We start from the raw sequence: 16,592 nt of genomic DNA on the forward strand, positions 1-16,592 counted from the left end.
AGTTATAGAGGAGTGTATAAAATGAACATTGTTCATAATCGAACAAGAAGAACTCGTAAAGACGACACAGGACGAACAGAAAAAAGAATAAGATGCAATTATAAAAAAGCATACTTTCATGTAGCTATGAAGATGAGATTAACAAAGAAATAACAATCCTTAAAAATTTAGCCAAAGACAACGATTTTGAAACACAAGTGATTATAGAAAAGCACAAACGAAAATTGAAAAGACAGCAAAAATTAGACAGGAATGGCATTATTCCAGAGAAAAAAACAGTTAAACAAAAGACTAATTTCACAGTTTCTCCGTATTATGGTAACATTTCAAACAAAGTACCAAAATTTTTTAAACATACAAAAAATAAAATCGGATTTCACACCGACAACCATGTTAAAAGGATTATAAGACACACTTTTCATAGAATGGAACATTAAATAAGTTAGAAACATATAAAATTGGGTTTGAAGATTGTGAAATACTATAATTGGGCCAACAGGAAGAAGTTACTGAATTCGATTTAAAGAACACAAAATGTGAAGAAAATTGTGCAAGTACACTAACGATTACAGCTCATACACAAAAACACACTCTTAAAACATTTACCATAAGCATCTAATTCATAATGCAAAGGAAGGGGAGAAAACAAATATTCTTCGAGAAACAAATTTTTATTCACTTAATTATCAAACAGATACACTAATCATCGAACAAATTGAACCAAACTATTCCTATTTTACTCACATATAATTGAACCTAAACTAACAATTACATTTGTATTTTCCACACTAACAAATAGTATTAACCATTGATAGTTTGTACACTAACATTTAGGACTGTTCATATTGTCTGTCAACTAAGTGTAATTTTAAATGTTTGAACTTCTATATTTTGAAACTTTACTTTTATTTCATTTTTATTAGCTTACTTTTCCTTTTCATACACACAGAAATCTATGTACCAAGGACTCTGAAATTATTAGACTGCCCTCGCTTTTTTGCTTTGGTCAGCATTCCTTTTTTGCACATTTCCCCGCTAATGTGCACCAGCTACTGCCTAATCATCATTCACAATCAGATTTACAAAAATACAAATTTAAATAGAAACTGTGAATGTCCAGCCATTTGTATATATGTGGCACCTTTCCTAGGTAACTAACCTTCTGTTAATTTGCTTTCATTCCACTGTGTTGCCATTTAATAGTGGTAGTACAGCGTGCTTTTCTATGCTACTGATTGCTGGTTAAAAGCTTAAAAAGTCAAAATCGATTGTGAAATGAAAGAAAAGTTTAAATGAATAACTGCCTGACTAAAAGAATGCGGCGTTCATTTTTGGAAGACGCTGTTTTGTCTGTAGGTAAAATCTTGTGGCTTGTTTGGTCGTGTCATGTTCCTTTTCGATTTTTTCTAACACAAACAACATTTCAACCCGTCTGTTGGGATCTTCATGAGGATCTTGTGGTGTTGCAGGTCAGCTAACTGGGAACACTAGAAGATCCCCAACAGAGAGATTGAAACGTCGTTTGTGCAAGAAACTGGAGAGTAACGTGACATGGTCTAACAATCCAGATGATTTTACTTTCAGTGACAATGACTATGAAAGCCCGCAGGCTTACATAAATCGTATTGTTTATCTATGGGTTAATTTGTTTCAAGAGATCTCTTCAGCATTCCATAGTCTCAGTGATTCTGAATCACATTCATTTTAGAGCTTCGGTGCTTGGAAATATTAGCCGGCCGCGTTGGTCTAGCGGTTAAGGCGCTCAGTCCGGAACCGCGCGACTGCTACGGTTGCAGGTTCGAATCCTGCCTCGGGCATGGATGTGTGTGATGGCCTTAGGTTAGTTAGGTTTAAGTAGTTCTACGTTCTAGGGGACTGATGACCACAGCAGTTAAGTCCCATAGTGCTCAGAGCCATTTGAACTTTTTTTTTTTTTTTTTTTTACCTGGAAAACTTAACTGTTCCATACAACGTTTACGTTCAGCAGTTCAACAGTGGAATTTCTGAGCTAAAGAATAAAAAGACGATTTCTTTGCATAGGATTTTCAACTTCAAGAATAAGTCGAAATCTGGAGTGCTCATGTCCGATTTTTAATCAGCATGAGTTAAAAATTGATAAACTACTTTCATGTTACTTTTCGGTCATGACATCATTCATATACTGGCGAATGAATGATAATTGTGTATCGAGCATTAGCAGTCAATTATTACTGTCTATAAGACACAACACAAATGCAAAGACCATGTCCCTCCCCTGTCAACCACCTTTTAATATCAGGGTCAACGTCATTTCCCCTCCTACTGATACTCTAGCACAGGCAAAATATTCCCCCCTCTCCGCTCTCCTCCCTACCCTACTGACATTAAAATCCATTATGGGTCACCTGTGTTGAATTAAAATGGATGTAAATACTACCGAACACAGTATGTTAGTCCTAAGACACCGGGAAACTTTTAAAAAAAATCCAAGGTGGCACCTTCCGTATGTGATGCAGTTGGTCTTCTTTGATTTTTTATTACAAGCCATAGCCGTCAGGCATGTGTCTAGTGTTTTAAACATGTAGGAGACACATTTATTTATTTATTTTATTTATTTATTTTATTTATTTATTTATTTATGCATTTATTTTACCTGGCAAGATTAGGGCCTTCAGGCCCTCTCTTACACCTAACCAGGCATACTCAGATTGAACGAGTTACAGTTTCTAAATAACATTAAGGACATTTAACGTATTATGCAGTATTGATGTTAAACAAAAAATTGAGATTATAACAGTAGTACAATGATAATTATAACAATAAAAATAATTATAACAATCAAGAATGATAATAATAACGATAATAATAATAATAATAATAATAATAATAGTGACTATGTATATGAAAGTAAACATACTTTTCTTTTGTGAATGTCAGTCCCATTGTTAGTTGGGAATTTTCTCGTTATATTCTTGCAGCTTGTGAGCTATTCTCATCGAGCAGAGACATAAGACGATAGAATGGGGTAAAAGAGATATATAAGAGGTAGATAGGTTAGAGGAAGAGAAAAAGATTGGTAAAATTCGAAGCTGTGATGGAGAGGAGAAAGAATGAGATGAGAGGGGCACAACAATGGTGGCTATACCGTCCCTAATATGTAAATTTTGAGTTCCCTCTTGAATGTTGAGTAGTTCTGGATAAGACGCAGATCACAGGGGAGCGCGTTCCATAGTCGTATGGCTGAGATGGAGAATGACACGGAGAAAGATTTTGTGTTATGTGAAGGTACAGCCAAGATGACAGACGTATCCGATCTGGTATTGCGATTGTGGAATGATGATAGGTGTTTAATGTGAGAAGATAAGTATTGGGGGCACCAGTGGCTAAGAAATCGATGAAGTAAGCACATCGTGTGGAGATCGCGTGCCTTATGTGGGCGTATCCAACCTAGCTGGGAGTATGAAGGACTGATATGATCATACAACCGAATATTGCACACGTATCTAACGCAAGCATTCATCACTAGCTCGAGGCATCTAGAATTTTCACTATTTGTGCCGTGTTGAACTACATCGCAGTAGTAAAGATTAGGCAAGACTAGTGCTGAAACGTGAACATTTTCTTAAGCGATCTAGGGTTTAAACAATATCGGGCCATCGCTTCTTTTATATTTGTTTATTTATTTATTTATTGTTCCATGGGACCAAATTAAGGAGAAGTCTTCATGGTCATGGAACGCGTCAGTACATGGAATCATAACACGATAGTAGAAACAGATAAAATGAAATATAAAAACATATTCAGGCGATAAGTCTTAAGTTTAAATAAAGAAAATCAACAATGTAACACCGGAATTTGCAAAATTTTTTAGCTCTTCCAGGAGCTCCTCGACAGAACAGAAGGAGTGAGCCATGAGGAAACTCTTCAGTTTAGACTTAAAAGAGTTTGGGCTACTGCTAAGATTTTTGAGTTCTTGTGGTGCCTTATTGAAAATGGATGCAGCAGAATACTGCACTCCTTTCTGCATAATAGTCAAGGAAGTGCATTCCCCATGAAGATTTGAATTCTGCCTGTGTGAAAGCTGCTAATCTTGGGAACAGGCTAATATTGCTAACAGCAAACGACATATATACTGCGAGGGCAATGTCAGAATTCCCAGACTATTGAATAGAAGTCGACAAGAGGTTCTCGAACTTACACCACATATAGCTAGAACAGCCCGTTTTTGAGCCAAAAATACCTTTTCTGAATCAGAAGAATTACCCCAAAAAATAATACCATACGACATAAGTGTATGAAAATATGCGAAGTAGACTACTTTTCGTGTTGAACTGTCACTTATTTCAGATAGTGTTCTAATGGTAAATAAAGCAGCATTTAGTTTCTGAACAAGATCCTGGACATGGGCTTTCCACAACAGCTTACTATCTATGTGAACACCTAGGAACTTGAACTGTTCCGTCTCGCTTATAAAATGGCTATTCTGTCTGATCAAAATATCGGTTATTGTTGAATTGTGAGTTAGACTGTAAAAACTGAGTCTTACTGTGATTTAGCATCAAATTATTTTCCACAAGCCACGAACTTATAACATGAACTACATTATTTGATAATGTTTCAATATTACACACAAGATCCTTCACTGCCAAGCTGGTGTCATCAGCAAACAGAAATATTTTTGAATCACCTGTAATACTAGAAGGCATATCATTTATATAAAGAAGAAACAGCAGTGGCCCCAGCACCGACCCTTGGGGAACACCCCACTTAACAGTGCCCGATTGGTACTGAACATCACTACCACTCTCAATATTGCGGAGAATTGCGTTGTTTTCTGTTCTTAAAGTAAGAGGCGATCCAATTGTAAGCTACTCTCCTTACTCCATAATGGTCCAGCTTCTGCAGTAATATTTTGTGATCAACACAGTCAAAAGCCTTCGTTAAACCAAAGAAAACACCTAGCGTTCACAACCTTTTATTTAATCCGTCCAAAACCTCACAGAGAAAACAGAATATAGGATTTTCAGTTGTTAAACCGCTTCTAAAACGAAACTATACATTTGACAGCAAATTATGTGAATTTAAATGTTCCAGTAACCTTGTATATACAACCTTCTCAATCACTTTAGCAAACACCGATGGCATAGAAATAGGTCTAAAACTGTCAACATTATCCCTGTCTCCCTTTTTATAAAGTGGCTTCACTACCGAGTACTTTAATCGGTCAGGAAACCGACCACTCATAAAGGAAAAGTTACAGATATGTCTAAGTACTGGGCTAACATACGTAGAACAATACTTTAGTATTCTGCTAGATACCCCGTCATATCCATGAGAGTTCTTGGTCTTTAGTGACTTAATTATTAACTGAATCTCCCTCTTGTCAGTATCATGGAGGATCATTTCAGGTAACAGTCTCAGAACACTTTTTTCTAAGAGCGCTATGTGATTTCCTGATGGGACTAGGTTTCTATTTAGTTCACCTGCTATATTCAGAAAGCGATTATTAAATATTGTACATATCAGCGACTTATCAGTAACACGGACATTCCCACTACACACGGATTATATATCCTCGACCTGTCTCTGAAGACCAGCCACATCCTTTACGACTGACCGTATGGTTTTAATTTCATCCTGAGACTTAGCTATTCTATCTGCGTACCACATACTTTTTGCCTTCCTGATAACATTTTAAGCACCTTACAGTACTGTTTGTAATGGGCTGCTGCATTTAAATTTTGCCTGTTTCTAACGTTTTGATATAATTTCCACTTTGTCCTACAAGATATTCTTATCCCTCTAGTCAGCCACACAGGCTGCCTGTTTGTGCTAGTACCCTGTTTTGAACGTTCTAACGGAAAGCAGCTTTCAAAGAGCGCGAGAAAAGTCTTGAGAAAAGCATTATATTTATCATCTACTGTATCAGCGCTATAAACATCTTGCCACTCTTCTTCCTTGATGAGGTTTACAAAGGTCTCTACAGCAACTGGATCAGCTTTCCTAAAAAGTTGATAACTATATTTAACATGTGTTGCAGCACAAAAATCTTTTAGAGTTAAAATTTGTGCAGCATGATCTGAAAGGCCATTCACCTTTTTGCTAACAGAATGCCCTTCTAGTAATGAGGAATGAACAAAAATGTTGTCTATGGTAGTCCTACTGTTCCCTTGCACTCTCGTTAGAAAGAATACGGTTTGTATAAGACTATATGAATTAAGGAGGCCTACCAGCATCCTTGCACAACCACTTATACAATTAATGTAGAAGTCACCACATATGACTAACTTTTTGTATTTCCTATAAAGTGAGCCTCCTCTAGCAGTAGCAAAAATGTTGTGAAGTCGGAGTCTGGGGATATATAAATAACGACAGTTAGAAGTTTAACTCCACTAAATTTAACCACACCTGCACAACATTCAAACACCTTTTCAGTGCAGTACTTTGAAACATCAATTGACTCAAATGGGATGCCGTTTTTCACATACGTGGCTACTCCCCCACACTGCAAAGAGCTCCTAGAAAAGCTGCCAGCCAACCTGTATCCTGGTAAAGGAGGCCTCTGAATTATCTCCTTATTTAAGAAGTGTTCAGATATACCAATAATTTCAGAGTCAACATCTATAAGCAGTTCACTAACTTTATTTCTAATACCCTGTATATTTTGATGAAATATACCCTCATTGCTCGGATACCTAAGCTTTGTCAAAAGTGGTTCCTTTGTTAGAGAGGCTTCCCATAAGCAGGAATACCTGTCAGCTGACTTCAATCCAAAAAAGGTGCAGCTCTAACACCCACTACTGCAGGAATTTTCCGATGAGTGATCCCACCACCCCCACCTATGCTGTCACCTATAAGCTTGGCCAACCTCCCCTTCCCATACCTGTTGAGGTGCAGGCCATGTCTAGTGAAACCTGTCCTGCTGATAGACTTCACCGACACCACTGAAATGTGACTCATTCTTTCTGTCATCAGAGCACCTCCAAGTCTCATGTTATTGCGCCTGACGGCTGTGTTAAGATGAGGCCGATCGTGACGCTGAAACAGTTCCACGAAATGCACATTCGTGTTGCCAGTCTTAGTGGCTATATTTTCCAGGTCACCATCTATGTCATACTCCCCATCCCTATCAATACTATTACCAGCCCCATCCACAATCACTACCTGATCCTCTTTAGTAAAATCCCTACATAACCCCCCTATGCTAACAGTCACCTGAGCCAATCCTGCATTAGGCTTCACAATGCTGGTAACCTGGTCTCAAATGTCAGGCTCACCCAGACAGTTAGCAGCCAGTGCAGAGAGTTCAGACACATGTCAACTACCTCCTCTCCGTGTCAGATTATTCATGTGAAGTTAACAGAACTAGAGCAGGTGTTTTATCTATTTAAACAATTAGGGATGCTTTATTTAGTGTTTGAACAATTACACGAACTTAAGTTGGCTATGGCAACATTGCTATGGATCGCACGTCGCTGATCGCATTATATATCACTTCCCTAAACAGTCAACTGTCTAATAAATAGCTAGATTCCATCAGTGCTATCAGGCAACCACACAGTATGTGGTATGATCTTCCCACGACCTGTAAAGGTTTCTAATGAAACAGAGGGAACTTATTTGCGAGAACACACATTTGAGAATTAAATGTGCACACATTATGTCTCCTAACATGCTATCGATGGACGCTAGAGCCAGCAATCACATGAGTACAGTTTTCCGTAAAAACTATGCACCGGTTTAATAACGCATTTCAGCATCTACATCTTACAGACGAGATCATCATTCAGTGTTTCTCTACATGCTGTGCATCCATTTTTAGCAATATATATTTGAGTGCATCATACCATACGTTTACACAAAATTAAGTTCTTATTTGAACATGTTCATGTATCCTGCTATATGTAGTGGTATACTAAATGAAGAAAGTGCGAGATGTATGTACGTTTCGTCTCTGTTTACGAATTTGTTATATGGTACCGCAAACAAGTATTCATTATTATGGTTGGTTGGGATAAACATGATATCTACAAAGACATTACAGTAGTTGACTGGACTTCAACACTGCTGCAAAACATAAGAAGAATGGAGCACTTCTGCCCTACAATATATGACAAAAATTATGGGTCTTTTGGATTACAGCAATAAAAATGTTACAGTGTCATTGTTAAGTCATGTGGATGGAGTTCACTTAGAACATGTGTATGAATTTTCAGAAACTTTATTTCAGTCCAAATACCAGAGAGTAGAAGAGTTATTGGATGGCGCAGACGGTATAACATACAAGATATTCTGTGAAAGCAGTGATATACCACCGGCAGAAAGAGTCAAGATGAATGCTGTGTTTGTGTTTGATGATTTTACTGTGAACTATAAAATATTTTTTTGTTTGAGCCAGAGATATTCTAGGATTCCAAAGCGCTTGGTAAGGGAGAATACAACCGTATTGTCACTTTATAACAAGGTAATATCGATTTAAAACATACCTATCATCCAAGGGAATCATCATCAGATTCCTACAAATTTCGAGAACATGTGGAAGGTAGACAATATGTTATCTGCGAGTGCTGTCGTAGTTGAAGAAAATACTAAAATATATGGTAAAATATATGGAAAGTTACCAGGAAAAGTATCTAGAATATAAAAGTTGAAGAAGGAAGACAGAATATCACCATTCTGTGGTTAAATGGTAAAGGTCGCTGAAGCTAAGGAAACGCTTGAATTATGAAAAGAAACCTAGATTTATCAATGCACTAACATTTATAGATTAGAAAGAGATATATGCATCATTATGTGTTGCATTATGGATAAGTTTTTTTCTGTTTTCGTTTGGACCACACCTGTGAAAACAGACTCGGAAGGAAGTCGCAGAAAACAGTTGCTGCAGGCAGGTACAGTGACCAATAAAAGTGAAACGAACTGACATTTGCGAGAAAGACTTTCTAAACACTGTAACTGAGAAACGATGGTTATACAGAAACGCACGACGCGACATTTAGAACGTTCTACAAGCACTTTCGGAAAAGCAATGCCCCGAAATTTTTAAGTGAAAACTCTGTAATCTTTTTAGTAAAATAACTTTTTTAACATTCTCCATCTATATTCTTCATGTCTACATATTTATTTCGCAACTCAGCCACACTGTCGACGAACACCTTCCCTTCAATTGGAGACCGGATTCATGATAGTGTCACTGTAGAAAATTTGACTTCGGTGATGGAGCCACAACCTTCTTTCTGCTTGGACTGCTTCATCATTGTCGAAGTAATGTCCTCGAAGTTGTTCTTCAAGTTCTGAAAATAGCTTAAAATCTTATGCAGCCAAGTCTAAACTGTACGGAAGGTGACTCATGACAGTGAACGCAAGGTGTCAGATTGTTGCAGATGTCGTAGCACGCGTGTGTGGTCTGGCGTTATCATACTGAAGGAGACGGTGCTTCATGTTTGGATGAACACTTAGAATTCAGTGCTCGATTACAGCGCATCATTTTCTTACACACCGACATACACTGAAGCGCCAAAGAAACTAGTATAGGCATGTGTATTCAAATACAGACATATGTAAACGGTCAGAATGCGGAGCTGCGGTCTGCAACGCCTATATAAGACAACAAGTGACAGATGCAGTTGTTAGATTGGTTACTGCTGCTAGAATGCTAGAATGTCAGGTTATCAAGATTTAAGTGAGTTTGAACTAGGTGTCATAGTCCGCTCACGAGCGATGGGACATAGCATCACCGAGGTAGCGATGAAGCGGCGGTTTCCCCGTACGACCATTTCACGAGTGTACCATTAGTATCAGGAATCCGGTAAAACATGAAATCTCTGACATCGCTGTTTCCGGAGAAAGATCTCGCAAGAACGGGACCGACGACGACTGAACAGAAGGGGACTGAACAAGCTGGTGGAGGCTCTGCAGTGGTGGGGGGAATGTGCAGTTGAAGTAATATGGGACCGTTGACATGTCACAGAGGTGACACTACGTAAGCATCCTATCTGATCACCTGCATCCATTCATGTCAATTGTGCACTCCGACGGACTTGGACAGTTCCAGCAGAACAATGAGACACCCCACACGTCCAAAATTGCTACAGAGTAGCTCCAGGAACACTCTTCTGAGCTTAAACACATCCGCTGAGCACTAAAATCCCCAGACATAAACATTATAGACCATATCTGGGATGCCTTACAACACGCTGTGCAGAAGAGGTCTCCACCCCTCGTACTCTTGCGGATTTATGGACACACATGAAGGATTCATGGTGTCATTTCCCTCCAGCAGTACTTCAGACATTAGTCGAGTCCATGCCACGTCGTGTTGCTGCGTGCTCACGGCGGCCTTACGCGACATTAGGCAGGTGTACCAGCTTCTTCGGCTCTCCAATGAAGTTATGTTACACACCGCCATGTTACACGCTACAGCTCGCAGCCCTCTTGTGAAACAGGGCTGCAAATATGTGGATATGAAGAATGAAAATAATAATGTTTGTTTTATTTAAAAACCTGTAAGGGTCTTCCACACAGAATTTAGAGGCATGTCTTTCCAGCACGCCTTTACAGAAGTGCACTTTAGAGACTACGGATCAAAAACCGTTTATAAAAATTTACCAAAGGAACGCCTATACAATTATTGTGCAATAAAGAAATCCATACTTAAAATAACGATTAAATGACACCACCAGTCATATTCTCCTGGAATAATTCGAAGTGGAGGAAATGGTAAACAGTTCAGTAGACACAGGCTCTACACGATTTCTAGATTTGCTTCCCATGCAATTGACGCATGGTTCACATGGCAACACCGCTGGTGCTACTGAGAATTTAAAGCCGTTGGAACATTAAGACGCCGAAGAGAGTAATCTATTAAAAAATAAGGTCATCAAAAAAAATGTTTTCTCGGATCTCTCTTCTCCAGTTTTCTCTGAGACAGGGTCAAGCGACCAGTTAAAAAAAAAATGGTTCACATGGCTCTGGGCACTATGGGACTTAACTTCTGAGGTCATCAGTCCAGCCGGCCGGGGTGGCCGAACGGTTCTAGGCGCTACAGTCTGGAACCGCGCGACCGGTACGCTCGCAGGTTCGAATCCTGCCTCGGGCATGGATGTTTGTGATGTCCTTAGGTTAGTTAGGTTTAAGTAGTTCTAAGTTCTAGGGGACTTATGACCTCAATATTTGAGTCCCATGGTGCTCAGAGGTTTTTGAACCATTAGAACCATTCGTCATCAGTCCCCTAGAACCTAGAACTACTTAACCCTAACTAACCTAAGGACATCACACACACCAATGCCCGAGGCAGGATTCGAACCTGCTACCGTAGCGGTCGCGCCGTTCCAGACTGTAGCGCCTAGAACCGCTCGGCCACTCCGGCTGGCCATGTCGATTGCACCACGACAGTATACGAAGTGCGGTTGTCACCTTTGGTTGTCACTCCAAGTATTTTGGATTAAATAAATATTTACAGTTGTCACCTGTACTCTTCGTTATGCAAGCTGCACAGTGCGTTGTTATTTCTATTTTGTCGGAGTGGGGACACCATACATGTATGCCTTTGCTCAGTGACACCAACGCTGCTGCACTACGAATTTGCCCACAGCGTCCCCAAATGGCAGTGTCACCGGCAACTTTTTCGTGACATTGTGTATCCTAATTTTATGTGGAGACTGCTCCCAGGGCCGTCAACATGGTGGCCACACGATGAAAATGTATTCTGTACAGGTGGCGTCTGTTCCTTCGACTGCCGGTCTTTGTGGCCGAGCGGTTCTAGGCGCTTCAGTCTGGAAGCGCGCGATCACTACGGTCGCAGGTTCGAATCCTGTCTCGGGCATGGATGTGTGTGATGTCCTTAAATTAGTTAGATTTAAGTAGTTCTAAGTTCTAGGAGGCTTATGACCTCAGATGTTAAGTCCCATAGTGCTCAGAGCCATTTGAACCATTTTTTGTGTTTCTTCGATTATCTTTGAAACAACAGACACTGATTTGATCCAGCAGCCACATAGACGCAGAGGTAATACGGACGTTGGCTGTAAGCGGAAATTGATTTAAATCAATGAGGAACGTTGAAAATCTGCACCAGACCACGAGTCGAACCCGGATATCCTGCTTATAGGCAGATACGCTGGCTACTGCCCCATCCTGGCACAGCGGCCATCAGAACTGCCCAGACTGACCCAGAACGCCTCGCATCGGACCCAAATTCTCAACTTATCCACACACTGTTAACGTAGCGCCCCTTGCTCATTATCCTCATCACTTGCGGCATTTCGCCGATTCCTGTAAGAGTTGACCTTGGCGTGTACCCACATTGAGGAGAGCATTGGTCGTCATCGTCTCATTTATACGGTAAACGTGCGGCCTTCGTTCTTTCGGACATATAAGCCACGACACAATATATATGATATAAGGCGACATAACTTATTAAAAATAATGTAATCTATTTGTTTGTCATACACAACAGCAGTTATGTTTGTTTACTTGCCATTTTGTTGCAATAAATTGAAGAAAGGAAGCTTGGCGTTTAGCGGAACAATGACAACGAGATCATGAGAGACGAACACAAGCTCGTATTGGGGAAGTGTGCGCTGTGGCATTAATCTTCGACGATTTAGGGAAATCAATGGAAAGTTGAATCTGAATTGCTGGGCGGGGATTGCAACCTCTTTTCTGCCGAATGTTAAGTCCATTGCCTTGCCTTCACCATGTCTTTTGCTCCTTGTTTGTTTGTTGTAGCCGTCTTCGTTTTGTTTCAACCTATACTGTCCTTAACTATCGCCTCAATTGCTCCTTATACTACGTACGCCTAGTGTTGGCGTGGCCGTTTGGATGTAGAAAAGACATTCTTTAATTTTTAGGGTTCCGTATCTTAACCGATAAAAACGGGACCCTTATGGGATAACTTCGTTGTCTGTTTGTCTGTCTGTCTGACTGTTAGAAACACTTTTTCTCAGACACTGATAGGCGTATCAAGTTGAAATGTATGTCACACACTAAGGTCTAGGATCCCTTGACGATGTAAATACTTGAAGCTTCAAAATCAATGCAATAAAAAGATACGGACATTTATGTCTCATATTGTGACACTCGCAAACTCCCATTGGAACATGTAGCTTACTTCCTGTTGACGTAGAACCATGAAATTTGGGAAGAAGTAACATTTTACAGTCTGTCGTTACATTGCACTTGTTATGTGACTTCTAACCTAAAATTATAACATTCTTGAAAGTCTTGGAATCCCTGGGACCGATATCTTGCCATTATCAATGTTGATAACAGACAAAAATCTTCATTCTCGATTTCCTTTGTTTGTACGGAACTCTTAGAGCGCGATTCATCATTGCACTTGGCCAATTTTTTGCGTTTTCTCGTCATATACGAGTCTACGCAGAAGTCTGGCTTGCGACGTCTATTCGATGAAGAATTCTAAAACTAACATGTTTGTTTGTGTGACCATCCTCCGCAGCAAACATATCAATACTTGTTTTGTAAATAAAACTGCCTTTTCCTGCTGCTAGTTACTTTATTTATCCCGTTCGCGTTTCCTCTTTTCCTTTTCTAAGGAGTCATCGGTGGGATCTACAACAATACAGTTTTGTTAGTTTTAGACTGTTAGACAGTTCACGTCGCGATTTATTGTAAAAAAGTAATTACTTACTATTTGCTAATCTGTGTTTCCTCACATCTGGTCTCGAGGCCTCACTATCACTTTTATTACTGCCATATAATCACAACTTTGTGTTCCTGCCTTCCTCGCACTGTTCATCATCTCTCTCACTCTTTTTTTTGGGGAGTAATATTGTTCTTTTGTCACTCGATTTTGTCAACAATTTAGCCGCACACTGGTTTCCACAACATAGATATTGCGACTCCATTAAGTGTTTCCTCCTCTTTGGTATGTTGACCTATTTGTGCCAACCTAACGAAGTATATGTTCGAGACTAACTTCTATTCGTGATGTTTATACCGTGTGTGTGTGTGTATGAGCGGGAGAGACAGAGAGGGACAGAGCCAACGAGTATTTTTATATTTTTATTTTTTTTATTTTTTTGAACTTTGGTGACAGCTGATTTGACTTTTCGTTTCAATATTCTGTGGAGGAGTTCATGGATGAGTGTGTGTAAATATGTTGTGTGCTGTTATTATTATATTGGACAGTATTATCATATTAATCCTTTTTGGGAGCGTTGTTCTATTATTTTATGTATTAGTGTAAATAATGAATTGGTTGCCGTGTGTACTTGGTCATTCGACAGGATTTACCCTACTTCTTTGGTTTTCTGTATGTGGTAATTTTCTTGCATGGTTAGGAGGTGTTTTTTATTGTTGATTCTAATTGTGTGAGCAAGGTCAGAACACGAAGCTGTGATTATATGGCAGTAATAAAAGTGATAGTGCGACCTCCAGACCAGATGTGAGAAAACGCACGTCAGCAAATCGTAAGTAATTACTTTTTTACAAAAAATTGCGACGTGAACTGTTAAATAATCTAAAACCAACAAACCTGTATCGTTGTAGATCTCACCAATGATGCCTTGGGAAAGGAAAAGGCGAAACGCATATGGGATAAATAAAGTTAATAACTGAAAGAAAATGCAGTTTTATTTACCAAACAAGTATTAATTCTGAAACTCTTTCGTGGATCATTCTGTTGCGAAAACAGAAAAGTCAGTGACAGGAAATGCACGAATATCTCACTACGGGGACAGTGTTTGGTCAAATAACAAACTCGCAAATGTGTGATGTTGAAGTCAACGTGCCCGATAACTGAAACTAAATGATGAATTAAACCATTTAACTGCGTCATCACTTTTGTTTCCTCCCACGACTCATTTCGAGGGCTTAAACCTTTGTCTTGAGGCAGATCTGTGGACTACATTGTATTTTTCTTTGCTGGATGTAGCCAGTTATTTATTTTGAGTTCCATTTCACTACAAATGAGTTATACGCAGCACTTGTTAAAGTAATAACGGGATTTAAAAATTAAGAACAACAATAAAGCTACTATCAAGATGTTGTAGCAGAAAGAACGCTGAGGGTAGTCAAAAATATACATTTTTATCTTAAGATGGCACAAAAACATGGAACGTCTTAAACAGTCCCGACAGCTGTAGGAGTACAGTGTCTTGTAACTCAAGAAGCTTAATTATCAGCTTACTTCAGGAATAACAGAACTGTCTGACACAAGTAATTGCTTTGATTCACCTTTGAGGAAATAAACACTCGCAGTTTCCAAATCACAGTCCATCACGAACGATGTAAGGTCAAAACTGAAAATGAAGATGTTGTTAGGTCACTGAAAAATTCCTTTTAGAACTAAAATTGAATACGCTGCCGTATTGGTCATTTTCCTATCTAATGGTTTTAGAAAATCTCTCGGGTCGCGCAATCAATAGAAAGCAATACAGACGACTACTTACTCGTATAATAAAACGCAATGAAGTTATGAACAGAATTACTTCCTAATGTTCCTCAAGGCTCACGAATTGAGATTGCGGAAGTGTTAAGGTAATTAAGTTTCATCGGAACGACTGCTATTCAATTTCCCCTCCAGACATAGAGATTTAGGCTTTCTGTGCTTTTTCAACACCTGCTAATGGCAAATGCTTGGTAGATTTCTTTGACAAGGATGTCATACACATCCCTATCCTACCCAAGCTTCCATTCTGCCTTTCTCTCCTTTTCTACTCTTTCTTTCTCTCTCTCCCTTTTACGGCTCTTTGCACAGACACAGCTCATGTGAAAGCCATCGGAAAGACTGCTATTCAGTTCCCCCTCCAGACATTTTACAGATTTAGGCTTTTCGTGCTTTCTCTACACCCGCTAATGGGAAAAGTCTGGGTGGTTACTTTGACAAGGATTTCCTACATATCCCTGTCCTACCCAAACCTCTATTCTCTCTCTCCCTCTACTTCCTTTCCTCTCTCTCTCTCTCCCTCTCTCTCGCTCTTTCGAGGCTCTTAGCGCATGCACCACTCGTGTGAACAGATTCGGCAACCTCGATGGCCAAGGGAGGTTTTGGCAAGCACGATTAAAAGCATTAGAAACTCTCTCTTTCAGCAGACAGCCATTATCTTGTTGAAATGTAAGCCCAGGATAGCTTCCCATGAAGGGTGACAAAAAGGGGTGTAGAAATCATCGACGTACCACTGCTATAAGGGCGCTGCGGATGACAACCAAAGGGTTCCTGCTATCAAAAGAAATGGAACCCCTGACCATCACCCTTGCCTCTCAGGCTGTACAGCGGGCGAGAGTCAGACTGGTGTCCCACCGCTGTCCGGGGCGTCTTCAAACACGTCCTCACTGGTCATCATGGCTTAGTTCGGTACTCATCACTAACGGCAATTTTACTACAATCAGTGAGATTTCAGGCCGAGAACAGTTATAATATTTCAGACAGTTGGTCCATTTCAATGTAGGCCATTTCTTATATTTCTTTCAAATGATTCCTAGTGCTCCCTTGCTAATTTTTTCCACTTTTTTCTTGACGCTGCTGTTTTGCTCCTGCGTAGGAGAAATGTCAGTTTCGTCATGACATCACGTCTAGTCTCCCCACCGCGATATTACATAGACAGGGTGTAAATTTTAAGCTGACAAACCATAATAACTCGAAAAATAAGCTT

The 16,592-nt window shown here is 39.7% G+C and overlaps 1 protein-coding gene across 1 annotated transcript in view; it reads left to right on the forward strand.

Annotated features, from left to right (window-relative positions):
• LOC126278845 (odorant receptor Or2-like) overlaps window positions 1-16,592 on the forward strand; it is a 146,533-nt gene that overhangs the window by 122,912 nt on the left and 7,029 nt on the right. The window lies entirely within an intron of this gene.

This window comes from Schistocerca gregaria, chromosome 6 (assembly GCF_023897955.1).
Source record: "Schistocerca gregaria isolate iqSchGreg1 chromosome 6, iqSchGreg1.2, whole genome shotgun sequence".
NCBI classification, from domain to species: Eukaryota; Metazoa; Arthropoda; class Insecta; order Orthoptera; family Acrididae; genus Schistocerca; species Schistocerca gregaria.